The sequence below is a fragment of the Mixophyes fleayi genome, chromosome 2 (assembly GCF_038048845.1).
Source record: "Mixophyes fleayi isolate aMixFle1 chromosome 2, aMixFle1.hap1, whole genome shotgun sequence".
Lineage (NCBI taxonomy): Eukaryota > Metazoa > Chordata > Amphibia > Anura > Limnodynastidae > Mixophyes > Mixophyes fleayi.
The window spans coordinates 287,855,616-287,882,759 of record NC_134403.1 but is presented as its reverse complement, the minus strand read 5'-3'; positions in this window follow the sequence as shown (position 1 = coordinate 287,882,759).

Here is a 27,144-nt window from a genome sequence, read left to right as displayed (position 1 = left end):
AAGCGGCCATTAAGCAGGCCAAGGGGTCCTCCTTGCTAGAGGTCCAAGAGTTTGGTGACTTCAAAAGGTGCAGTAACTCAAGAATAATTGTAAACCAGCACTATATGGTAACTGCTTGCTGACTGCACTGCTCTACTACCAATAAAACCAAGCCGCAAACCTAGGGGATCATGGCCCGCCACCTAACGTCCTGACGACTGCCGTAAGTTTCCAGAAAATTTGCTCAATGAAGATCCTCTGTAAAATGTACTCCATCTGTTTTGAAGAGATGGGCTGCTTTTGTGGCCAGTAGGGGATGTTCTATTACTGTTCGCCCAAGGTTCTTTATGACTCGTCTTATGACTTTGTTGGTCTTTTTAACTATGTGTGCTATGACATTTGGGGGGATGATGGATCTCCACGATAGGCGTGAAATTATGTCCGATCAACAAGTTTGTATTTTTGGCCATCATGCCTCCAGGCCTTCTCTTATCTGGATGAAGAGAGCCAGTGCTATACATGATCCCATATCGTTTCCCCCTGCCCCTATCCTAAAGGAATGTGTGCCGTATAAACCTGGGTCTAGGCCTATGTGGGCTAGGGCTCGTTTCAACAGGGCGTTGAATTGGAACCTGTTGAAGGAATGGCCGTCTCTGTTTATCAACCATATCAAACTTTGGTGGGGTATGATAGCAAATTTAAAACAGAGCTGCAGGGCAAATGTTTTGGTCGGGTTGGGCTGTCAACAATAACCAGTGGTGTTTTCCCATTTGGTCAGTTTTGGAACTAGATATTTTACATTTTATTAGCGAGGGTAAACATATGGTATGTTTTGCTAGTAATAAAGTACCTGAATATTCTCTGGATCATGCTACTAGTTCATTGACTCTAAAAGCCGCCTTGGTATGCCATAGAAAATGCAGCGCTGAACAGCAAACTTTTGTATTTATCCCCGGTAATGTCCGTCAGTGGTAAAACCAGTCGGGATAATATGGGGCCGTCAATTGGTCTGCGGCTGTCTGTTGTTACAGGGTGGCATTTTGCCCAACCTTTGAGGGCCTTGTCTAGGAGAAAACCTTTTGTGGGGTCAGGGAAACCTTGTAATTTGGCCATGAATGAGATTCCTGCTTTTGATATTCCCTGCTTGTAATGATCAGGTCAGAGGGGGTAGAGAGGTGCGTCACTTTTAAAACTAACAATCGAACAACCATTTTTCTGGTAGACGGGGCTAGGGATGTCACTGCAAGGGCCCTTATGCTGGCTCTACCATCTTCCAAACATAAGGAGGACATGTTAAATCTTTACTCTGGGCATAAGGGTCAAGAGCTCTAAAGCTTTGCCATTTAAAATGTGAAAGCGCATCGACTATTCTATTGTCAACGCCGGGTACGTGGTGTGTGTGAAAGTTAATGTTGTAATCCAGGCAACGAAGCACCAGGATCCTGAGTAAGTTAACTGTGGGGCGGGATGATGCACTCTGACTGTTGATTGCCTGGAAGACACCAGGGTTAGCACACCAAAAAATCACGCTCCTGCAGTGGAGACGGGGTCCCATAGTTTCCAAGCTACAATGATATGAAAGAGTTCTAAAGTTAAAAGGTTGCACACCAGACCATTGAGTTTCCACAACCTTGGCCAAGGGGATGCATATCATTGCCCTTGAAAGAAGGCACCAAAACCTTTCGACCACCCTGATGCGTCTGTGTGTACATCCAGGGCTAAGGTTGATATATATGCAGGGTGGGCCATATTCTGCTGCTGTTAAAGCATTCTAGGAAGAATAGACAAATTCTCAAATTGCCTCTGATTTCTTTCCCAGGTGAATATGCACATGGTGGCCTGTGAAGCCAACTGTGGCCAGCTGAAGCTTTATACAAATAACTCTGGCCATAGGAACTACTCTGCATGAGAAGTTCAGGGAGCCCAGGAGGGATTAAATCCGACGTAGGGTGTGGGAAAGGGAGGATAGTATCTCTAACATTAGATGTTCTAGTTTCCTAATTTTATTGCGTGGTAGTCCACAACAACCTTCTATGGTGTCAATCTCAATGCTGAGAAAATAGTGTCTTTTGAATGGCCCTTCTGTCTTGTCTTGTGCCACTGGGACCCCCTTCATGTAAAAATAGTGCTTAGGCAGAGAAAAGGCTATCTGCACAGATTGTGGAGGAGGTGGGACCCATGAAAAGAAAATGTTCCTGCTTGTTTGCACCAATAAAAGAAGGAGCTGAACGTCTCAAAGAATGCGCATGAGGCTGAACATCCCATGCGCAAATCCATGAGATGTTCAGCCTATGTAAAATCCATCTTGCATTTAAAAACCCATAAATTTGAAAGAGGAGGGGTGCAATGGGAGTAACTGGAATGTGTATTCAATATCTAATTTTGCCATCAAAGCACCTACCCCTAAGTTTCTAATGAGTGACAAAGCTTCCTCAAATGATTGATAGGTCACTTTACCAATTATTTGGTCGATGGCATCTTTCACAGAGCTTCCCAGGGGGTGGAATAGATGCTGTATGAGCCAAAATTTCTAGAGGGTTTCCTTTGGTACTATTTCTACTGGTGAAATTACTAAGCCAGGGAGGAGGAAAAGGGCCCAACATGTGTCCGATACTAAACTCTTTCTCGGCCAGTATGTTTGGGTAGAGGAGGGTTTATCATAAGTTTTTAACTGATCCTGTGGAGATTTTTTTTTTTTGATGGGAAGTATGAACCCGTCCCTAAAACCATCATGAAGAAAGGAAGCATTGGCCGCGTTGGGTTACAGATGCATCCATCTATTTAAAACTGTGAGGTAAATGGGGGAGTAAGCCTTACGTGTAAACTCCTGGGTTACCATTCCCTCGATCAGCTCCTTTATTATTTTTAGGGCAATCTTTAACGACGTGGGATCTGCGACAGTTGGCGCATAATTATCGGTATCTGCAGGCCTCACCTCTGCCGCATGAAGAGTTGAATGTGAAGCGTCTATTATTATAGAAATGGGGAGCACTACATCTCCTCATTGGGGAAATCGTGATGTCTGTGCTATCTGATCTGGGGATATACTGGCCCGATTTAGTTTCATCCAAATTTCAACATCTCTATGTCCAAAAGGGATATCTGTCCATCCACTCACTTTTTCTAAAAATCGCTTGTCATACACTCTCCTGGGCGATCGCATGCAAAAAGATAGATGTACTGGACAGGCACAGCAACACAGGTAATTGCAACAGATGATCTGGCAAAGGTTGCTTGGGACAGGCAGGTGTATATAGGCTAGAAGCAGGTGTTTAAGCTTCCAACAATAACGAGGCAGGTAAGAGCAGTCTAAGTACCACAGTGGCCCCTTTGGTGGACAGTGGTACTACAGGCAGGATACAAATATAATAAAAGGTCCAACAAAGTACCTGCAGACAGGAGCTGCAGGATGCAGGTCGTGACAATACCCCCTCCTTTAAGGGCGGATTCCAGACGCCCAATTTACCAGAGATGGTCAAAAAGTCAGAGTCCTATTCCAGAATTGGGCATCTAGTAGAGAAGTATTCGTGCAAGGACAGAAAGGGTATAGAAACCACGCCACAAGAGAGTTGATACCCAGAAAACCCTTTCTTCTTCTTTGCTTTCTTTTTATGAGTCTTTTAGGGACATAGGGTTGCTGAAATTGAATAGACCATGAAGGTAACTCCATGACAAGACAAAGAAGGTAACTCCAAGACAAAACTGGAGACAAAGAAGATGGCACAGAAGACATGCAGGGAGTAGGACAGACAGGTGCTGGAGCAAATTCCTTGATCACTGCCTCAAAAAAAAGCTGCAAATCAGAAAGAATTGGATCTCTGGTCTCAATAAAGGGGCTTGCCCATTCAAGAGCTTTTCCTGTAAAGTTGGATAACAGGTAAAACACTTGCTTTCTTTGGGTATCTAGGAGGTCAGGTACTGATGGAAAATAAGATATACAAAATTTTATAAGAGCATTAAATTGCTGAATATCCCCATTGAAGAATAGTGGTTGGAAGTCTGAAACAGAAGATGAATTTGGTTTGGCACGACACTTGGTCACCTCGTGTTGAACATACATCTCTGGGGACTCGAGCAGGGCACCCTTGGCAGAAGACAGCCCGGACTGGGCGGACAACTTGGGAGGAGATCTGGACTGGGTGCACGAGTTTGGACGAAGTCCCAGACTTAGCGGACGACTTGGACGGAGGCCCGGACGACTTGGCAGGAGGCCCAGACTGGGCGGACGACTTGGCATACAGAAACAGGAGGGATGGCATTGTTGTTGTCACTCTCCAGTCTCAGTCATGATGATACTAATCCCTCTACCTCATGTGCTAAAGCCTATGTTCAGGTGCATAGTGGTTTTAAGTCAGGGAAACAAAATGTAAATAAAAAGCTTGTACCTTTTTAAAGAAAAAAACCTCTCTAAAAAAAGGTGAAAGTTTACTGTAGCAAAACATAAAATTGCCAAGATGCCAATCTACCCAAAACATTACCAAACATACCAGCATTACATAGCTCCCTTCTCTTAGCTAGATTTCAGCACCCGCAATCTACACTGTCATCATATTCACCCTCATCATTGTGTACATCTTCCTCAAACAATACTAGTTCATCCCCGCTGGAATTCACCATCACAGAAGTCTGTGTACTTTGATGTAATTGCCGATAATGGCCTTCCTCATAGAATTTGTAGTTCATTTTATGGCAGAGCTGTCATGATTTTTGGGCAATTCTTTTAGACAAGCCCAAATGTCAAAATGTTGTGCTGACTCATCTGCATCACCACTGGGTGTCTTGGGAAAGCTAAGTTTTTTCCTACAAGCAGTTGCCAGATAAACTGAAGGAGGAGACGTCATTATAAGATGTTGATAACTCTTGGATTCTGATGAAGCGAATTAAGTACTTAATCTACAATTACAATATAGTTAGCAGACTTGCTTTGTTTAATTTGCTCCTTCAATTTATTTTGCTGTTTCTCAAAAAGTCTAATTAGGGCAATCACTTGACTCAAGCTAACCATGTCTGCACTCTCTTCACAGGTGACTACTTTGCTGGAATAAAGTACATTCCCCCTCAAATTCTATTCTTCTTGCAGCTGCTGCATTCTCCTATATGCTGTTGCACAATCCTGAAAATGACCCTAAATATTTCGGAACACAGACAGCATCTCCTGCATGTCATTGTAATTTTTTAAGAAGTTCTATTACCACCAAGTTGATTGTGTGAGCAAAACAGGAAACGTGATGGAATTCCCCCCGCTGTAATGATCTAACAATATTGGTGTCGTTAGCAGAAATCACATATCCTCAAGAGAGTCCAAGCAGGATAAGACATGTTGCAATGACATCCCTTAGTTTTTAAAAGAGGTTGTCAGCGGTATTACCTCTGACCTGTGCCTTGTCTCGTGTCTGATAACCACCTCTCAATCCTGCCTTCAAGACTTTTCCCATTCTGCTCCCCACTTATGGAATTCCTTACCACGCTCAATCAGACTTTCCCCCAGCCTTCAAATCTTTAGATGCTCTTTGAAAACCCATCTCTTTTTTTAGAGGTGACCTATCCTCGATAACACTATTCACACTAATGCACCCCCACAACTATCCCAATCTCCACTCTGAGCCACACTTGCTCCTCTTGTTTCAGCTGTGCCCACTTCCCTTTAGAATGTAAGCTCTGTAATGAGCAGGGTCCTCCATACCCTTTGTTTTCTTGCCTCCATTCATTTTGTCTGCCTTGTCAGATCTTGTTTTATGTATGTCCTTGTCTTCCCTACTGTAGAGCACTGTGGTGCCTTACAAATCTACGATGATAATAATAATAGTAATAATAATAATAATAATAATAATAATAAAAATAATAATAATATGCCTCTTATTGAAGCAGATAATACACAGAGTAGCCTGCCTCAGAAAAATGTGACATTCTTGGGTACATGCTGCTGCTGTTTCTGCTGGTGAAGGTGAATCACTGACCCAGTGGGCTGTCACAGTATAATCTTTAGTTTGCAGAGTTCCGCTTGTCCCCATATTTGTGGTTAAGTGTACAGCGGGTAGAATGGCATTTTGTAGCCCAATAATGACATTTTTACGAACCTTCTGGTAGAGGTGAGGAATAGCTTTTCTAGTAAAAGGGTGTTGTGATGGAATTTGGTAATGGGGACAGAAGACCTCAAGTAATTGTCTAACACCAGCTGCATTAATAGTGAACGCTGATCTAATACTAGCATAGTCACCATGGCATCTGTGATCCGCTTTGCGACTGGGTAACAGCTTTATTATTTTCTTCCTCTTGCAAAAGATTGTTTAACAGTAAATTGTTGTAAACTACTAGTAGTCTTCTTCTGAGTTGAAGATCCACCCCCAGCAGCAGCAGCAGTGGGACTAATGCTCAATAATTCTTCAGAGGAATCATGGTTAGCGGATGAGTCATCTAGTCTTTGCAACTTGGATGCAGGACTAACTCCGATCACTTGTAAGGATATTGATATTGAAGGTGTTGGGGGTGTAGATTGCAGGTGCTGGGATCTAGCTGAGAGAAGGGAGGTAGCTGATGCTGGACTGCTTGCTGTTATTTTTTAGCATAAGTCTCTGATTTTCCCAAGAGCTTTCCATGAACTCACTTCAAATGACGTAACATGAATGAGGATCCTAGATGGTTAAGGTCCCTACCTCTACTGACTGTGGCTTTAAAATGCTACAAATGGCTAAACAACTGTTGTCAGGATTTAGGTAAAAATAATTCCACACATAAGAGGTGGATTTTTTGGTCTTATGCCTAGTCATGACAACGGCCTTCTTAGCACTAGCAAGAACTGCTGCAGTCTTTGTTTGAAAGTGTATGAAAATAATATTGTGACCTGTAAGGTGGTCAAAATTGACTGCAAATGACTTGAATTTGGTGTTATTGGGGATAATAATAATGTAGGAACCAAAAAAAGAGCAAAATTATGTGATTTTAGCATATTTTAGCAATTTTTCTAAAAAATACAGATCCAAACCCAAAACACACAAGGGCAGTTTTGCCAAAAACAAATCCAGTTCACAGGGGTCAGTGAGCATCTCTAGTTACTACTCAATCTCTCATACTTTGATTGTCTGTTTCAATTTTAATGTCAATTTGTTTATTTTACTCTGATTCTGATTGAGTTTGTTGCTAAGGCAGAACTTTTTATGTAAAGTCATTCAATTTGAATGACACAGACACATTATTAAACAGCATGCTTGTGGTAAGTGTTACCATGTTGATGTCTTAGTGTAAAATTATGTATATGTCCCTGTGGACTACCAGAATTCCTTCATTTGAATGGCACTGCATCTCAGGCTTCTGTCTGTTGCACTGCTCAAAAGGAGTTTCCTCTGTAGCTTTACCATGATTTTATAGCATACTTGCCTACCTTGAAATACTGAAGTCCAGGTGATCCTGGACAGGGGGCATGACTAGAGTGCGGAGGGGGCGGGGCACAGTCAATCGCGTTGTTTTGGCCACACCCCCGCAACGGATGCAACATTTTGTCGAGGGGGCGGGGCCAAAATGATGCAATTTACCGCAAATTTTATTATTGTGGCTAGCAAATTGCGGGATGCGGAAGACTTGCCTGTTCTCCTAGGAGTCTGGGAGACTTACCCAGATTTCGGGAGTCTCCCGAACATTATGGCAGAGTTGGCAAGTATGTTTAATCGATAGCAAGCTGTCATGAATGCTCACCCCAATACAATATCTGTGCCCAAAAGCACACTTCATTCATTTTCTTTTTCACTCAGATAGACCATTTCAATATCTACTTGCACTAGCACTCAATATCTAGCTGCACTTACACTCAATAACTGCCTGCGCTCAGTCTAGGTACATTTAGCGGGCAGTTCTTTAGCTAGCTTTTTTATTGCTTTGGGATTCCCATTCCCTAGACATCAGGGCCATATATGGCTGCAGTTCATATACGGACCTGTTTAGCAGTGCTGACCACTTCTTTGCACTAAATACTGGAAGAATTCAACAATGATTTCCCTTCTGCAAGGGTAGGACTTCCTTTTGTGATGATGCAGCTGTCATCTTTGGTTGTCAAAAACATTGCCTTGCTTTGTGAGATTCTTTAAAGTCCAACAAGTTGTTTACAAGACTAGGTACATGAGGTACACTACTGTTCTTTATTCTGGTGTCTCTAATGGAGTCTGGGCAGTGTTCAAACTTTCCTTATTCTGAGGTCACATCCTGTCTAGTAAATCTTTGCACTAGTCAAAGTAAGAGAAGAAAATTGTATTTTTAGTTGTATGAGTCATGAGTCAATATAACAAGCATGCTTTGATGAAATGTAGTCATAAGCTATTCATAATAGTCTGGTAAACAACTTAGGAGCAATCACAGTACATGGAGGTCTTTATTTTTTTCTCCAGTACCATGTAGTCGCTGTACCCATTCTAAGGTACTCCTCATGTAGTCACTCATACATTGACATTTAATTGCCTTTGTGTGATATAGTTTTCTAACTGAATTCAATTTATTATTGAGATCTGCTCTTTCATATACTTTCGTTACCCCTCCCACATTTCTTTTGCATTTTCAGATGTGCATATATGCACAATTTGATCCCAATTTGCATTAAGGAAGATTGTACTGTATCTTCCTTGATGCAATCATCTGGGAGGAGATATTCCAAACCTTGTGTATATTTCAATGTACCTCAACATCTTCACTTTGAACTTCCAGGGACCATGATAAGTGCAGCCAACCTAATTAAAGTGTAATGAAAGTACCTTACTACCTGTAATGTGAGTCTGCTGTAAACATTTAATGTTGTGGGATTCTATCTTTATAAAATCCAGCACAAAGATTTCTTCATTTTATTATTCTGTCCCCTGTCAGCTAAAATAGATTAATGTAATACTAGCCATATTTATAACTGATTGAAGCAGGAGGGTCTTATATTCACAGCAGGCAAGTAATAACATATTGTTTCTTGTTTCAATTTGGGAACTCTAAGAGGACAGTGCTGGAATTTTGTGTTTTATCCATGGAGAGGCATCTTTAAGGTATTGGAAGAAATTGCAAGGATACTTTTCTATTATCTTGACCTTAGAGGTGAACAGCATAGAATATGGATGGGCTCCTTTAGCTGTTTTTTAACCAATTCAAATCTTGACCTCTGTTTCTGTAGCCTCAAGGTGAACTCATGATAAATGAAAATAGTAGTATATTCAGATTGTAAAGGGCCATTATCTCTAATCAGTTGGAGGATGATGTTTCTATCACATTAATTCAGCGCTTCAGCAATGAGACTATATGAGCCCTCTCCACTGTGAATGTAGAGGAGAATGCCTTTAATGTAAACTATAATACCAGCAATCTTTCCAAGAAATACAAATGCCAGCATGCACTGGCAGCCAGGGCCCACCAGAACATGTCATTCTATAAACATTACAATGACAAAAATGACACTGTGGTCCTAGATTCTTGTTTGGACATAAGTCTCTTTGCTCGCTGTGTCTTGCATGAGATAGCTATGGCATGCTCAGTAATGGACGTGGTGACAATGAATGCAAAGAATCTAGGACCACAGTGTCATTTTTTTATTATTATGTAATGTTTATAGAATGGCATGCAATTCATGTCTGAATGCAAATTACACTGAAAACTGCCTATGTCTTGAAGAGCAGAATGGGGAAGAGAAGGGCAGATGAACATGGGCAATGTACAGTAAGGGTGTGTTGGGGTCGTGCCAATGTACATGCTGCCAATTAAATCCTGGATTTCCCTTAAGAATGGGCACGGTGGCTTAGTGATTAGCACTTCTGCCTCACAGCGCTGGGGTCATGAGTTCAATTCCCGACCATGGCCTTATCTGTGTGCAGTTTGTATGTTCTCCCCGTGTTTGCATGGGTTTCCTCTGGGTGGTCCGGTTTCCTCCCACACTCCAAAAACATACTAGTAGATTAACTGGCTGCTATGAAATTGACCCTAGTCTTTGTTTCTGTTTGTGTGTGTTAGGGAATTTAGACTGTAAACTCAATGGGGGCAGGGACTGATGTTAGGGAGTTCTCTGTACAGCGCTACAGAATTAGTGGTGCTAGCTGTATTATTTGCACAATCTACAGGACAGGCGTAAGTGCTGACTGGTAGTGATGCCTCTCATGGCATAGTCTTTGTTTTAAAAACTACACGTATACATGCTACTACTAACACAGAACATGTGTATGCACGTAAGATACACTATAATAAGGCATTGTATGTACAGTGCACATTAAGAACATCCTGATTTATGGCTTTACTGTTAAAAAAAATAAGAAAAATTTTCACAATTTTTTTACAAATATTTTTATTAATGATCATAGCATTAAACATTGTTAATTTATTTTAGAAAATATTTTTTTGTGCATACATTCTGATATTACATATATACAAATGCGTATCGTGCATTCTGTTCCACCTACATAGTACAGCAAGTAACATTAAGCCAGAATGTACTTATACCCAGATTCAAATGGAAACGTATATTTTGAGATCCACTTGTATTTGAATATGTTTGGAACTATACTCAAGTTCCTTGCTCATTTTTAAATGCAAGTTGCATTCAGGTTTTGTCTGAACGTGAATCATGTCCTGTTTTTTTTTTTTTTTTAAATTAATCCATACAAATCCCTAATTTTTCTCTTTATTAATCGTCTAAATCTATTTGGAATCTATTTTCCTTCCTTTCTGAACTAAAAAAACCCATTTACTAACAATGTCAACGAGCGCCTAGTGGCGAAGCACCGTGAATCTCTCTTTCTATTGATCCATGTGCTCACCGTCCATTGGTCTTTGCCAGGACTGCACACGCAGCCCATGGAGATCTGTGTGGTCACAACACCTTAGTCTGCATGCACAGCACTGGCCTTTGCTGAAGCTGCAAGGCCAACCTACATGTAAAGCTCATGAAACCTACAGTGGGGTCAGAGTTTGCTCTTGGTGACCATCTTTGTTATTGCTTCCTATGTGTTGTGCTATATAGGCAATCTTTAATTGCTGTTACAACTATTCAATTACTATTACCATTTGGAAATTCATTCTAACTATATAAGTTTATAGGTCTCAAAATTATTTGTAGTCCGCTTGTGATTTGCTGCTGGTTGATTCATGGTTCTACTTAAATCCTGAATCTGAATGTAAAGTTTCAACCAGACGTTGCGCTAGATGTACAACAAACGCCTTCAATGAATGTTTTACACAGATGTATGATGAACGTGTTACACATACTTAGAATGTACTTGACAGTTGTCAGTGATCATAACAAATGTCAGATTGGCTAGAATTGTTTTAAGACGTTTTGGGACCTTTCGAACAACATGAAAACTGGTCAAACAGGCTTAAACCATGATTGCATCTTTCTCATTTGCAAAAATATTACAATTTTGTGTGATTTTTCGTAATTTTGTGTGGATTCATCAAACTAGTTTGAGGATCATTTATAAAAGGTTTGAGCATCCCTATTGTTTAGGCACTAACAGAGGTCACATTAATTTCCTCTTATTAGCTCCAGGTGTTTGGTCTCATCCATAAATTCTACAATCATGCAAAATCGAGACGCACCACTTCCCCAAATATTTTATTATATTGTTTTGTTCATTGTTGCAAATCTTTTATTACATATTCACGTCTAATAGTCAGTTTTCAAGAGCACAATGTTATGAACTAATAGACGGACACTACACTAAGCCTATAATTTCACCAGTTATGTGTAATGGGGTTTGAGTGCAATACATACAAATTAGAGCTCTACAGCTGAAAATATTTCAAAGGTTATATTATGGATTTATATTATTTGCAGTAGACAGTTCTTATCCTGACAATCTTATAATCCGAGAAATATGCTGAGCATCAGAGACAGAAGGAGAAGGTGTCAAAGTTGTGCAGCCAAAATAAATAAAGATGCAAGTGTAGACCCCACGCAACTGAAGACATATGTGTACATATTTCAAGTCAAAATATTGATGCCCTTTATGACATCAGAAATGTTATATATGCAAGATTGGAATTACATGTGCTTTTCTTGGATCAGCGTAAAGCAGTCCTATTTATATAACAATCAAGTAAGAAAAATTTGAAGACGATTCTGCAATTCTTTCTAATAGATTTTAAATCAAAAACACAGTACAAAATGCCCCATGATTAGGACGGGTGCACTGGTGGTAGGTGATCGGTGCTCATTATGTGAGGTTACTATTGTGCATATTTCAGTGTAGCATTAGAATTAAACCAGCATTTAGTAAGAGTAGAACAGATGGAAACTGCCACTTTGCAAATACCATTCTACCAGGTTTGTCTATTTGATTCCTTCAGCCACTGTTAACACATGCTTACGGTGTTTCTATTAATACTCTCATTAGAGATAAGCAAAATTGTGGTAAAATTTAGTGCACATCCAATTTTGTGGTGAAACAAGTGAGGGGCATGTGGGAACATTTTAGGATGAGTGATGTAATGGTGCAGAGGTTATTTGGGGGCTGCTCTTTCATTACTGATATTAAGGGCAATGTTTGATCCTTTGAATGTTGGAGGGCAGCATATGTGCTCCTTGAAGTATAGCAGGTTTCCCATCACTGTACTAAATGGGCTGCAGCAGTGAACTAGGAACTGCTGTTTGCAAGTGAATTTACTGACAAGACAAGCAACACAATTAAAAAAGCAAGATACATTTCATTGAAGACCCTTCCGCAAAAAAGGTTGAAACCTTTTACATGCTCTCATGGATTCTAAAATTATTTAGTCCATTCTATATTTTGAAAACAAAACTGGGCTGTCAGGTGACCAGTGACAGTTCCACCTTTGCCTGCACCCTCCATAATCTCAGAACCAGGGCCGGACTGATCTGGCCTGGGAGGGCGTGATAAATGTAATTATTTATTATAAATTATGTATCAACACCCCATGTTGATCACGCCCCCAACACAATGTGGTCACGCCCTTTTTGGCGGCGCCGCGTGGCACTCAGTTTATTTCCTACTCATCTACTTAGGGGTGCTACAAAAGTTTAGTGTACAGAGGCCACCAATTTCTATTGGTGGCCCTGTACATAGCATTGTCTGATACTACGCGCGCTCTATGCTGCAAATAGAGAATCAAGCTGCACAAAATACATTTGCGCTTCATGGGACACTCTATAACAGCCTTCATTTCCATAGTGACAGAGGAGTTTTCTTCCGTGACTCCTCTGACCACGGTGGTGATACCGGGAGATAGCAGGGAACGTAGACAGCAATCAGCTGATCCACAGAGGACTCTAGTAACATACCCCGACACCCTGTAGCGCTACAGCTGCTGTGGAACTAGACGTCTCTGTATACCTGCCAGCCTACTGTGGGGCATGCTGAGATTTGTAGTTCCACATAAACTGAAGAGCCACAGGAGGCGTAAGGGGGACTGTTCCTCAAGCATACTTATGTTTGAAAGCAGCTTCATGGGTTTCATAGATTCTCTGATGAAATGAGCTTTGTAAAAAGAATTGTAATTATTATTATTATTATTATTTTCTGGAACAGAGGTGGGCCTGTGTGCTTTAAATGCCAGGATTGAATTTTAGCCCTACTCCAGCCCTGCTTAGAGCAGAGTAGGGTCCACATGAGGATGCACTGCTGGGTCCTTCACAATAATTGTGCCATAGTTTCCAGAGATGTAGTATTCTGGCCCTACAGGTGCCTTTACAATTTAATATAATTCTTATCATCCTTTGCAACATTGTGCAAATGTTCTCCACTTTTATTCTGTCGATATAAAAATAACATAAAAGTACTATGTGATGTATTCAGTACACTGGAAAATAAAATAAAATAGAAGATTTGATTTTAAAAGTTTCACTATTTTTCTAGAGCGTACTGCAAAACCTTCATTCTGACTTGTTTCCACTACTTTTGTGCAAGCTGTTATTCATTAACATGTCAAGATATTTAAAACATTTCCTATAACTTTGAAGTTCCTGTTCTAACATTTTTTCTGTCTAGATATTTTACAAAAGAGATAGCTGCGAGGATGGAACACGTCACTGTAAAAACTAACTTACTGATATGTAGAAGTGTTTTTGTGAAGTAATAGAAAACCTTCATTCTGGCACCACTAGTTCAGTGATACAGTTCAAAGATGACTTTGAGACTTTCCCAACATCTGCACTGTCACTCAAAGTGGAATCAGTTCTAGTTACATAAGACTCTATTTGTTAAAGGGTGAAAATACTGTTCACAGTTCAAGATTGGTGTTTTCAACTTTGAAAGAACTTCTTTTTGCTTTGACCTATATACTAATAGGGTTACCGCTGGCACAAATTAACTATCAGGTATTGTGGCAGTTCTTGTGATAATTGTTCTTTTAATGCCAATCAGAATAGAAAGCACTGAAAAAAGATATGCAGATGTATGCAATTTATATGTTATCTACCAGAGTGTAGTGTTATGTTATTGCTCCGGATCCATCCATAATCAGCATCTACAGTACAGCACATTACAGTGTTACATTGTCTACTCAAGTGTAGTGTTATGTTGCTTCTATGGTGAATCTTTGCTACAGGTACATTCATATAACAACTTCTACAATGTAATATAGTACAATATTACAGAATATTGTCTACATGAGTTTTGTGTTATTTTATACGTATGATGCATTTTTCATGCCTAGTGTATCGGATAGCTAAATGACAGTGAAATGAATGGAAAGAGATAAACCTTTGCTACTCAACCAATCATACAATGTGTGATTGAAAAAGTGCCAAAGGCTTGTCCAGTACAATTCAGTTCCAAGTCAGAGAGCTTGGGGATTTTGATAACTTTCGCATCTTTGCTCCGGATTCATCCATATAGTAGTAACTATAACACAATGCAGCACCATATCAAGCATCTTTTACACCATCACCTACAATTCTAGTTTTTCAATACAGTAGTTTGTGTTTATTTTGAAGTTTCTTTTATTTTCCTGGCGGTGGCCAGTTATACCAAAAACGTTTGACATGTGTGATCTCTTGGCTGCTACAAGCTACCATCTTCCTCAGGAGATGACACCTGTATACCTACTCTGGTCACAATAGTTATTATATTATTGAGTTCCACCTGTGATCTTTGCCCTGGGCCACATCCAGTCTAATAGGCTCTGATTTGACCCCACAATTTTCCCACATCAGATTAACAGATGATAACTACTCTGTGCTGTTGGACAACCATGTTCCTTCTACTATCTAACTCTGTCTGTTGCTTCTCACTTGCCTCTATTCTACATTCATTATGACCAGGGCCGGATTAAACCGAGGTCTAACTGGGCTATAGCCCAGGGGCCTCAGGCATTCAGGGGGCCCTTCAAAGTCCTCAGCAGCATTATTGATCGGTCCGGGGGCGGGGGCGCCCCCAGCCTGATCAATGCTGCTGAGCACTGTCACTTTAGTCCTCCGTCCCCGACGCTCAGTAATCTGCTTACTGAGGAGATCTCGCGAGTGAACTCTCGCGAGATCTCTTCAGTAAGGAGCTTACAGCGCACCGGGGACGGAGGACTACAGTGACAGGTAAGCGCTTGGGGGGCCTCACAGGGTACAGGGGGGGGCGGTGGGTGGCTCACATTGGGGGCCTCACGGGGGAATGGAGGCACCCTTAGCCCAGGGGCCTCCATTCCCTTAATCCGGCCCTGCATAATACTGTCCCTGTCCTTACTAATATAATCATGCAAGTGGACCAGTAAATGCCTTCCATAAGTACACATCACCTGAATTGCTCTGAGCTACTGTGCTGCTATGATCTGATTAGGTAGTTCCGCCCCCTCTAACTTCAAAACTGTTGCCATATGGACAGCAGCAGATAAAGAAAAATCATTTTAAAAAGTGGTCTGTCTCTAGTCGAATGTAACTTAAAAAGTAAATAGATAAAAAGTAAATATTAGTGGCATAAATAAAACTTAAGATATAAAGTTACATTTACAGAAACTTTAAATTTACAGTGACAAGTTCATGTTGACCAATAATTCCACTCAATACTCAGTTTTGGGTGGAATATTGCCAGTTGAAGTTATACCTGACCCCAAAAGTTTACTTACCTGGGGTTGAGATTCACAAAGCACAGTTCAGTAGGTCCCTAGATGCCCTGTGCATGTTTGTCACCAGTCTGCTAGCTCCTTATTTTTTTACTACAAGTCTTTTTATCAGACATTCTTTTGTCCTCCACCAAAACTTTGTCAGCGGGAGCAGGCAGAAGTCAGGAGAGAAGGAATGGGTGAATGCGTTGTTGGGACATCCGCTGACGTTTGTGAACATCAGTTCCCAGGTAAGTACACATTGTGGGTGGGGTATATAATTATGAAATTCCACCTAAATCTGGTTTTGCAGCTTTGGGTGAAATTATACTTTAGCAATTTTAAGGGGTGCACATACATATTGGGAAATATGAAATTATTTTAAAATTGTCTGCAACAATACCAGATTTGTATTTGACCTAGAGGTTTTGGACAGACCTTTACAAAGGAAATAACATCATATAAATATTAAGATATTTCTCAACACAATTAAAGGCACCAAAATACAAATGTTGATGTATTGAAAACACATTGAAGATCAAATAAATGAAAACTTTCATGCGGATTTGATGACAGATTGAATATAATATAACTGTTTGTGGTTCTGTTCATGCAGAAGCTGTCATGGTATCTTCATTGCCAAAATAGTTCTGAGAAAATGGAATCCAGGAAAGGAATCTATGTTCATGGCCTTGTGTCAGTATTTATATTCCTCTCTCCTATTCCAAAAAATCAAAACAATTTACTAAAAGAAAACTGTCTGCTAGAAGGCAGTGGTGGAACATGACAAAAGAGAGCCGGAGCAGTCATGTGCTTTTGGATTATACTTGTGAAAGGTCTTCTGGGAAAGATGCTGGATTTTACAAGAAGCGATATACCTGTGGCAACTATTCTTATTGGATTTTATGTGTAGACGAGTTTGTGCTTATGTATAGCATTTTAAGGTAGTGATAAATGAGTATAGTGGCAATATAGTACACGTAGTGGCATCATTTATTATTGATTGAAGTGGGGATAATGTGTTCTTACAACAATGATGGTGTTACAATAGAAACAAAACAGCAAATTATAGGCAACAGGGTTTTGATTTTTTCAAGGGAGAGAAAGCACTTGTGGGAGGTGATATTAACAATCAGATATATCAGATGTCAAATGTTAATCCTAGGGCAAAATATAAAAATGTAAAAACTAAAAATGATCAGGTCATTTCTATGGCACTTAATGATTACTGCTCTTCAAAGCTTTCCCAGCTAATCATTGTCAAAACTACAACAAAAACTACAACTACTATGTAAAAGTGACCATACATGAGCTAAACAAGAGCAGGATGTATTTTATCCTCTCCTCTACCTATGGTACCACCTTATGTGACAGTCTGTGTTTTAACATTTCAAGCCAAACTGATTAGCACAACTGGAATGCTATATTCAAAGCTCTGATTTTAATAATTTCAGCAATAAACTTTGATGTAAGCTACTGTAGGTGTTTCAAAGTAGTGAATAATACAGCATGAGCAAAAGAGATATAAAAGGTCCCTTTAGCCCTAAAGGGCTTTATAGAAACTGTTTATTTAGCATATCTTATCATCTGTGTCTATGAGCAAAGCAGTGAGCAACACTGGAGTACTTCGAGCAGACATCTGGGGCATGCATGAGATATGGTTTACATTTCTTGAGCTCAGATTATGAGGCGTGATGAATATTATATATTTATAAATCCATAGTAATATAATGAATAAAAATACAACAAAATAAAATACAACAAAATAATGTTTGGGGTGTTTTTTAACAAGCATACCGGGAATAATAATAAAAAACAGTGGCCTCCAATCTCTGAAATCTTATCTGTAGACATTCATTATGAAATTTGTTCCATCTGTACCTTCGAAGCAGATGTTACATATCAGTGTTTCAGCAAACATGGTGGAAATATTTCTCTCTCTGAGATCTCTCAAGTAGTTGTTTGACTTAACTTTTGCTACATGGACAAGCTGTTGAATTGAAAACCTCGGAAGATGCATGATGAGGCTGAAATACTTACCTTGCAGACATTCACAGTTTAGAAAAAGCATTTTGTACTATACAATGTAATTAACCTAAACATTTATTCTTGTAACCAGTGATGAACAAAACCATTGTGTGCTTTGGGTATTTGTTTTATTTTGGCTGTAAGGATGGATGTATAATTACCTTGCAAAAAAAAATGAAAAATGTTTGCTTGTAAGGGATTATTCTATAGTTGAACTTGATAAACATTGTAGTTGAAAATGTTTTTGAACAAAAATGATTTTAAAGTACATTAATGTTATCATGTTGAATACATTTGCAATCATTTCTGCTTGAACCCAAAAAAAAAGTTAATAAAAAATAAAAAATATAAAAATTGAGAAAAATTGTGACTAATATAAAATATTTCACTAAATATCAAGAATAATCCTGCAAAACAATACAGTCATATTTGTTTATATGTCCATGTATGACAATATATTGAAACATAGGGCCTGGGTTAGAGATGAATCTAAAGATGTCCCATTATTATTATTATTATTATTATTATTATTTTCTTTTATTAATAAGGAACCACAAGGGTTATCCATTGCTGTACATAGTGGCCTAGAACATACAACAACATGACAAAATAACATCAGTACAAAAGTAACAACATTTTAAAAATACAAACATCAAATTTACATTTTTACAAAATGAAAACCCACAAAATTACATAATTATATAAGGAAAACACTAGAGGCCCCTGCTCGTAAGAGCTTTCATTCTAGGGGGGATGGGTAGATGCAGATAAGGTGAGACTGTGATGGGGGACATAAGTGGGGGGTACGGAAGCAGGAGAGTTAGGAGAAGGGCTGGTAAACTCTGAATGCAGAGATGTGTTTTAAGGGCATTTTAAAAGCTTGGATACTAGTGGATAGTCTAATAGGGTGTGGGAGTGCTTTCCAGAGGCTGAGAGCAATCCTAAAGGTGGAAGTGGGAAAGTGGGAAGAGGTAATCAGTTTGTGAATGAGCATTGAGCTGAAGATGCATTTCACATCTGTATTTTGAGTTGCATGTATTGTAAGATATGTGCAACATTAAATATATAGATGCATCTGGAGCAAAGATGCCACAATTATTACATTCAACTCCCAAACATGCACCAAGTTAATATGTGTGCAGAATGTACATCACGTAGCGAATGTATTTAAAGATATGTGCAATCTTTAATAAGATGTCAGTTCCTGCCAAGCAAATAGTGATGATGGATGCTTACAGTAACTCAAGCCACTCTTGAGCTATAACATTTTACAAAATTTGAATGCATCAGTGGTGCACTATTAACATTCTAAAGTTTTGATCATTTCTCCCAACTATTTCTTGTTAATAAAAACAGATGAATTTGCCCAGCAATTGATGGAAAGTCGTGTACACTGTAAACACATCGCTTCTCTTTCACCCATTAAGTTCTTCTCTCCCTTCTGCATACTTGAATCACATCAAATATAGTTTTACCAAAAAACTGTGACTATCACCAGGTACCTGAGCAAAAAATGTAAAAAAAAAGTGATGTGGACATCTGGAGACATTACTTTTTTTTAACATTCTTTGCACAGGTACATGGTAAAAGCCACAGTTTTTTTGTAAAACTGTGTACTGGGACCTCTAACACATGTTGGCGATGTCATCTGGCTATTGGAACACAATTACCCATTTGGTGGGAATGTCCACCTTTAAGGCCATTTTGGGATGGAGTCATTGCTACTTCAAAAGAAATTATGAAATCTGAAGTACCAGAAGACCCATATTTTGGTTATTATATCAGACAAAGCTTCCAATTTCATCTAAATAGTGTTGCAAAGGAAGTGATTCCTGAACATTGGAGATCCTCCTCTCCTCCAAATCTAAAAGAATTGCTCACCCGCATGGAATTTTACAGGTATATGGATGATCTGATTCTCTGTTGTAAGTTTAATGACTATTGTGTCACATGGTTCTACTGGCTGGAATTCCAAGACACCGAAAAATATTCTGTATTATCCAAATAGTCCCCTTTTGTGGAGTTTCTTGATGGGAGTTAACACTCTTTCCTGTCTTCTCCATTTTCCCCCTATCTAGTTATCATGGAAGACCGGAATCCTGCTCAAAAGGACCCCCCTTTCCTTCCCTCCCCTTCTTTCCTATCCTCACCTTTCTTTATATGTTTCATTTTGATTGGTTTATTCTTTTTAAATATTCAATGTTAAGCGAACTAGGGCATTTAATCTCATGTATGTCATACTTTGTAAAATCTGCTGATTTAAGGTTGGAATTTAGAACTTGTTCTTTACCGGATTTTATGAGAATTATTTCTACTCAACTCCCCTTGTATCCATATTGTGTGACAATTACTTTGATTGCCTTTTATTTACACATTTCTATATTTTGATTGGTTGCTATAGGCAACATCTCCACTTTTTCAAAACCCAGTTTAGCAAATATACCCTTAGGACTAGATTTACTAAGCTGCGGGTTTGAAAAAGTGGGGATGTTGCCTATAGCAACCAATCAGATTCTAGCTGTCATTTTGTAGAAGGTTCTAAATAAATGAAAGCTAGAATCTGATTGGTTGCCATAGGCAACAACCCCACTTTTTCAAACCCGCAGCTTAGTAAATCTAGCCCTTAGTCTTTAAACTATAGTTTTATATTTTATAATTATATAATAAAATAATATAAAGTTACACCAACCAACAACTTGATCACGACTATTTGCTATTACTATAGCATATACAAGACATGATGGTACATTTTTGAAATGTTATTAAATTGGTATTAATGTTTAATTTTACTGTACTAAGATTTTACCATATAAGATATATGTACAGGGTGATTCAAAAGTCGCAGTACACCCTTTTATTTCAAAAACTCTACAGGAATTGGGCCGATTGGGCAATTTCAAGATGGCGCCCATACCTTACTGGAGTATTCAGGTTTCCCAATTTCCTGTAGAGTTTTTGAAATAAAAGGGTGTACTGCGACTTTTGAATCACCCTGTATTATGAAGTTTGACTTGCTTTTCTTAACTACATATTACACAAATCAAGTTGACCTGCTAGATTTACTATAGGAGATTTAGGTAAAAATTATTAAAGATATTAAATAATATCTGGAGCAGTATAGATTTCTCACCCCTCATCAACACATTGCTTTATATTGCTAGGCTGTTCCTAAAAGGCTTGTCAAGCGTGAGGTTACTTTTTTCTTTTATGTCCAACTGTTTTTGCACTGTTTTTTTATTTGTTTTTCCAATGATAGAACAGAGACAAAAGTGAAGACATTCAAGCAAATTAATCTTCAAAATACAGACTAGGCTGTTATAAGTGGATTCTGCCATACTTGGCAGCCTTAAAACTGATAAGGTCTGGGGACTCAGTGGCATGGGAATATCAAGCATTTTACAAAGTTAAACAAACTGTCAAAAAGAATCATTAACAAGTAGAAACGTATAATCAGAGTGATAAGAGAACTTGCTATGTGTTTTCTAATAGAGAAAAGAGCACATTTTTTGTGTAAACGGCTTGTCAGATCAAGGCGCACAGATTTTGGCTTCGCATATAGTTGTTTTGGAGTAATTAACACTGAAGTATTTCTTTTAAACACAGATGTTACCTAAATGACTTTAGTGAATAAAAGAGCTGAAGCAGGAGTTAATCAAGTCTGGGGTGAAACTCTCCACGGGCCGATCTGTCATTCAGTAGGTGGTCTCTCTCCTGCGGGTATACTACTAGTGTTTATATAATGCATATCTCCAGGCACTGCTGTACAAGGCAGACCAGCATAGGTGTAATAGGCCACTGCCCTGTAAATCTCACCGTTTATTTAAGTAGTTGAACTAGTTTGTCACAATTTGAGTTTTGTGTAAAAACCTGAAACATGAATGAAAACATTTTTTTTCTCCTTGGTTTACAACTGTGTCAAATCGTAATGTTTTTTCAGACAGAATCAGTTATATTTGATATCTATATACAGCATAAAGCAAAGCAGATTTGAAAGAGCATTGGAGCGGAGCACAAGATTGCAGAAGAGCAAATTGTTTTGGTCCGTTCTATATTTCATCATCATTATACTTAGGGCCAACACTACCATTATGTGAATCTAGATGGATGCCTACAGCACCAAAGTTTTGGGGGCTTCTAAAACATTGAATGAGTAACATAATGGTTTAATTTTCCCACTGCTATATGCCGGACACTGACATGGAGGATGGTATCTTCTTACATATTTAGGGACGGATGGGTGGCCTAAAGCTAGGTCTGACCAACCTGTGGCTCTCCAGGTGTTGGTAAACTACAAGCCCCAGAATACCCTGCCAGCTATGGCCTGGCTGTCTACTAGCAAAGCATCTTGAAACTTTAAGTTTCACAACATTTGAAGAGCCACACTTTGGCCAGGCCTGTTCTAGGCTATGAAGTTACGGCCCTGTGCCACCCTCCCGGTTTGAGGAGTAGCGTGGAAAGGTAGTGAAGAGGGGCACGCAATAAAGTGGTGGGCTTAGGTCTTCCACGGGCCTCCTACTGCCAATGATTACACCTAATAAGGACAGCTTTCTCCTACCTAGATTCATCTATCCAGCACATAGTCATCATTATCATCATCATCATACCCAGCAAGTCTTGCCCTTTTGCTCATTTATATACCTAACCTAAGTACTTAGCCATATACCTAAGTAAGACACTTATCTATATACCTAGACTAGCAATATGAAGATCCTTTATCTAATTAATATCAAAATATAAAGTAATGTCCTATGGTGCTATATGTCACACAGAAAAATGAATAAACGGGAGAAGGGGGGAAAGCAGGTGCTCACAATAGGAGCTCTGTACTCCTCAATTCTAAACACAGAAACAAACAACCAGAAACAGTGCTATATACCCCTTGCACATCTATAATAAGTAATAGTAAAAAATAAAGTAAAAGATATACAATAGCAAACTGAGTCAAATATTACTGTACATGTTATTCTAAAATATTGTTAAAACAGAACCATATACGTTTCATGGGATCAAGGTTCACATAATGAATCCAAGTGATAATGATCTTTTACACAGGTATTTCTCTTCACAGAAAGTATTTATTGTAATATAGCACACCAATATACTACACTGTAGATGTTTTATTTTTAGGGATATAAATACCAATTTAATGCAAATCCAGTAAATTATTAATATTCAACTGCCTCAGGGTTCAGTGATCGCACATTTGTGTAAACCAATTAGATCAGTAAATAAATCCTTAGATAATCCATATCTGCAACACAGCCAAATTCCAAGTAGCTAAAGACATTGAAGAAACCATAGCAACCAGCAATCAAACGAGTTTGGTACGTAGCATCTATGGAATATAGAGCTAGTTTCTTGCATGATACTTTCATATAATCTGGGACTCACATCAGTCCCTGTCCCATTGGAGCTTACAATCTAAATCCCCTAACTTACACACACACAGACCGAGAGAGACTAAGGGCAATTTAATAGCAGCCAGTTGACCTACGAGTATGTTTTTGGAGTGTTGGAGGAAACCGGAGCACCCAGAGAAAACCCACGCAAACACGGGGAGAACATACAACCTCCACACAGATAAGGCCATGGTTGGGAATCGAACTCATGACCTCAGTGCAGAAGTGCTAACCACTAAGCCACTGTGCTGCCCAGAATTTAAAAAAAACAAACAGACAAACAAAAGCTCAATCACCTGCCCAACTTTTAATAATACAAATCTTTTACTTTTGGTTGCTCATACATATTATAGTTATAACATTATAGTTATTATTATTGTTATTATTGGTATAGTTACAAACTCTTGAAGGTAAATTTAAAAGTGGTTTTTAAAAGTGGAGATGTTGCCTAAGCAACCAATCAGATTCTAGTTGTCATTTTGTAGAATGTAGTAAATAAATGATAACTAGAATCTGATTGGCTGCTGTAGGTAACATCTTCACTTTTTCAAAACTGCAGCTTGATAAATTTACCCCTTAGTCCTAGTTGGCTGGTTCCTGGTATTTTCTATATCTCCTAGCTTTGTAAAAAAAACCTCTTGCTATTGGTTAATATTGACACTTCTTGTAATTGTAAACTGTTATTTATGACCTCTGTTAAACTTCTGCTCTTATACATAAAATTAATAAAAAAAATAATAATAATTTCATGTTCCAGGCAAACAAAACCATTAGTGTGACAGTTGCCAATTTGTCCTCACAGGGATAAATATAACACCCCCCACTTTAAATCCTGCTTTGATGACATGAGTAAACAGATCACAACCTTCCATTGCACAGTAGGAAGATGAGATAACAGAATGCAAGTTTTCTCTCTCATGCAGTAGAATGGATTATAGAAATTATATTGCTGCAGAGATACATAAAGTTACAGTTTCCACAAATGTTAACAGCAATCCTGACATGCATTAACAATAATAATAGTAATAAGTTATAGACATACCTTACTTGTCTGCATCTAAAGCTCTTATGCATCTTTCTAATTAGTGATAGAAACATTTTTATCATATATATTGGTAAAGACCGGTTGGATTTGTCTCTTGTGTCATTTTCTTTGGTGAGAATGTCAACTATTTCCCTAGAGTATAAGAATGACACAAAAAATAATCACCTAATAAGTGTACTTGAGTAATACATAAAACACTTTACTCTTGTGATCCATACAGTACTTAGTACAATTAGACCCATAGAACAATCATTGAAGTAAAGTGTACAATATGTGCCACGTAGTCTTTCATGGATATTTGCACCTTTTCCTTACCATTCCCTTAAAGTGATAGTAGAGGGCCTGTTTCATCTTGGAACGCAGCCTGAATGCATTTGGATCTCAAGAGACATTTGAATATTGGCATAAGTGCTCTCTGCCTAAACAGTACTTGTCGTATGTAGACAGACAGAACACACTGCAGGATAAACACATGAATATGTGCTATATAAAGTCCCATCAGAAGTCATGCAAAAAAAAAAATCCTTAAATAAATCAACAAGTCATAATAATTTTTTTTTTTTACATGAAATACATTAATCAGGATGTTGTTAATGCATACTGTATATACATTTGTACATCTGTATTTATAGTTTCTCTTCCATGAATAAAAATCTTCTGTGCTATCTAGTGGCACGCATATGTGTGGTTTATAATATAAAGATGATGCCGTGACAGTCATCACTATCAGTTGGCACTTACACCTGCCCTTTAGCTGATGCAAATGACACGGCTAAAAAACACTTAGGTACACGATGCCCAGAGCTTGAATCAGTTGCATCAATGTTGGCACGCCCTTGGCAGGGCTTTACTGTACATTGCCTACGTTCATCCACCTCTTCCCTCACTCATTCTGGCTTTCAAGTTGTAGGCAGTAGTAAGTGTCATTAGCAAACGGATATGAATTGCATGCAATTATGTTCATTGGCATAAGATCAATTTCTGAGCATGCCCAGTACAATTTCATGCAAGATACGTCATGCAAAGGGACTTACGTTTGAAGATTAATAAGGTCTAGAATGTCCTTCTTCAAGTCAGGGGAGGGCACTAGAGTGTAGGTGCACAAGTCAGAGGAGGGCACAGGTGTATGGGTGCACAAGTCAGGGGAGGGCACAAGGCTGTCATTGCACTAGTCAGGGGAGGGCATAGGTGTGTGGGTGCACAAGTCAGGGGAGGGCACAAGTGTATCAATGCACTAGTCAGGGGAGGGCATAGGTATGTGCGTGCACAAGTCAGGGGAGAGCACATGGGTCTCATTGCACTAGTCAGGGGAGGGCATAGGTGTGTGGGTGCACAAGTCAGGAGAGGGCACTGGAGTGTAGGTGCACAAGTCAGGGGAGGGCACGACTGTATCATTGCATTAGTCAGGGGAGGGCATAGGTATGTGGGTACACAAGTCAGGGGAGGGCACTGGACTGTAGGTGCACAAGTCAGAGGAGGGAACATGTGTGTGGGTGCACTAGTCAGGGGAGGGCACAAGTCTATCATTGCACTAGTCAGGGGAGGGCATAGGTATGTGGGTACACAAGTCAGGGGAGGGCACTGGACTGTAGGTGCACAAGTCAGAGGAGGGAACATGTGTGTGGGTGCACAAGTCAGGGGAGATCCCGCCAAAGAACATTCCTGGGATTATCTCTGGAAATTCGATATAGCCCTAGAAATTCATCAATAAACAACCCAGAGGCTCATACTTGAAATACATTGGCTGATATTTGGATAAGTGACCATGGAACAACACATTATCAATTGTCTCCTTTTCAATTTACCTGGCTATCTTCACCATTGTCAGCAACTCTTAGATAATAATATTAGATTATTTCAGAGGCAATGTGTGGTGATATTACATACTTGATATGAATTGCAACATTGCACTGTTTAATACGTATAAAAGTATAAATCATTTTTTTCTTTTTGCATTATAGAACTTTATTGAAAAACATTGTATGTATTGTATTTTAATACAATACCACCATTCATATCCACACACCTTTATCTAACTACTGTATAAAGGCATGGTAAGACAGATGATATGAAATGTAAGTTTCTCATGTGATGAGTGCTGTGCCATGTACCATCTTTACTTTACATTCAGTCTTCCCTGGGTTAAGATGAATCTCAGAACTAATTGACCTATCAGATAAACCTCCTCCAATTGGTGCCTAGATCTAAAGCATTGAGCGCTGAAGTTGCACATGCTCTATTCTCGTTCTATGGGGGAATTCAATTGATCACGTTATCTGTGAAAGAAACGTGGCCCATGAACTATTACTGTTACGGTAATTTTAACGCACATTTCTGCTCGTGGCTCTCAGAGCTGCGAGGGAACCCTGAAGCCAATGCACTGGTACTGCGAACAGCAAGCTTACACTGCAGTTTGAGTCTTTGCCGGGACAACCTCTTATCCTGGCAAGACTTAAACGTTTAATACCTCTGAAAAAGCATCTCTGATGTCTGTGAAAAGTGGTAAGAGATGCAATTATACAGGGAAAAAATCCTACACAAATAGACTCTAAATTCAAGTCACACCATAAGTCCATAAGGAACATGCTCCATTGCTCCAGCTGTAGATTTTTAATACCTTTGATTACAGAAAAAGGGAGCAGAAATATTTGTCCTTTTTTGAATGAGGCTACAAAACATGGTTCAGATATATTTCTA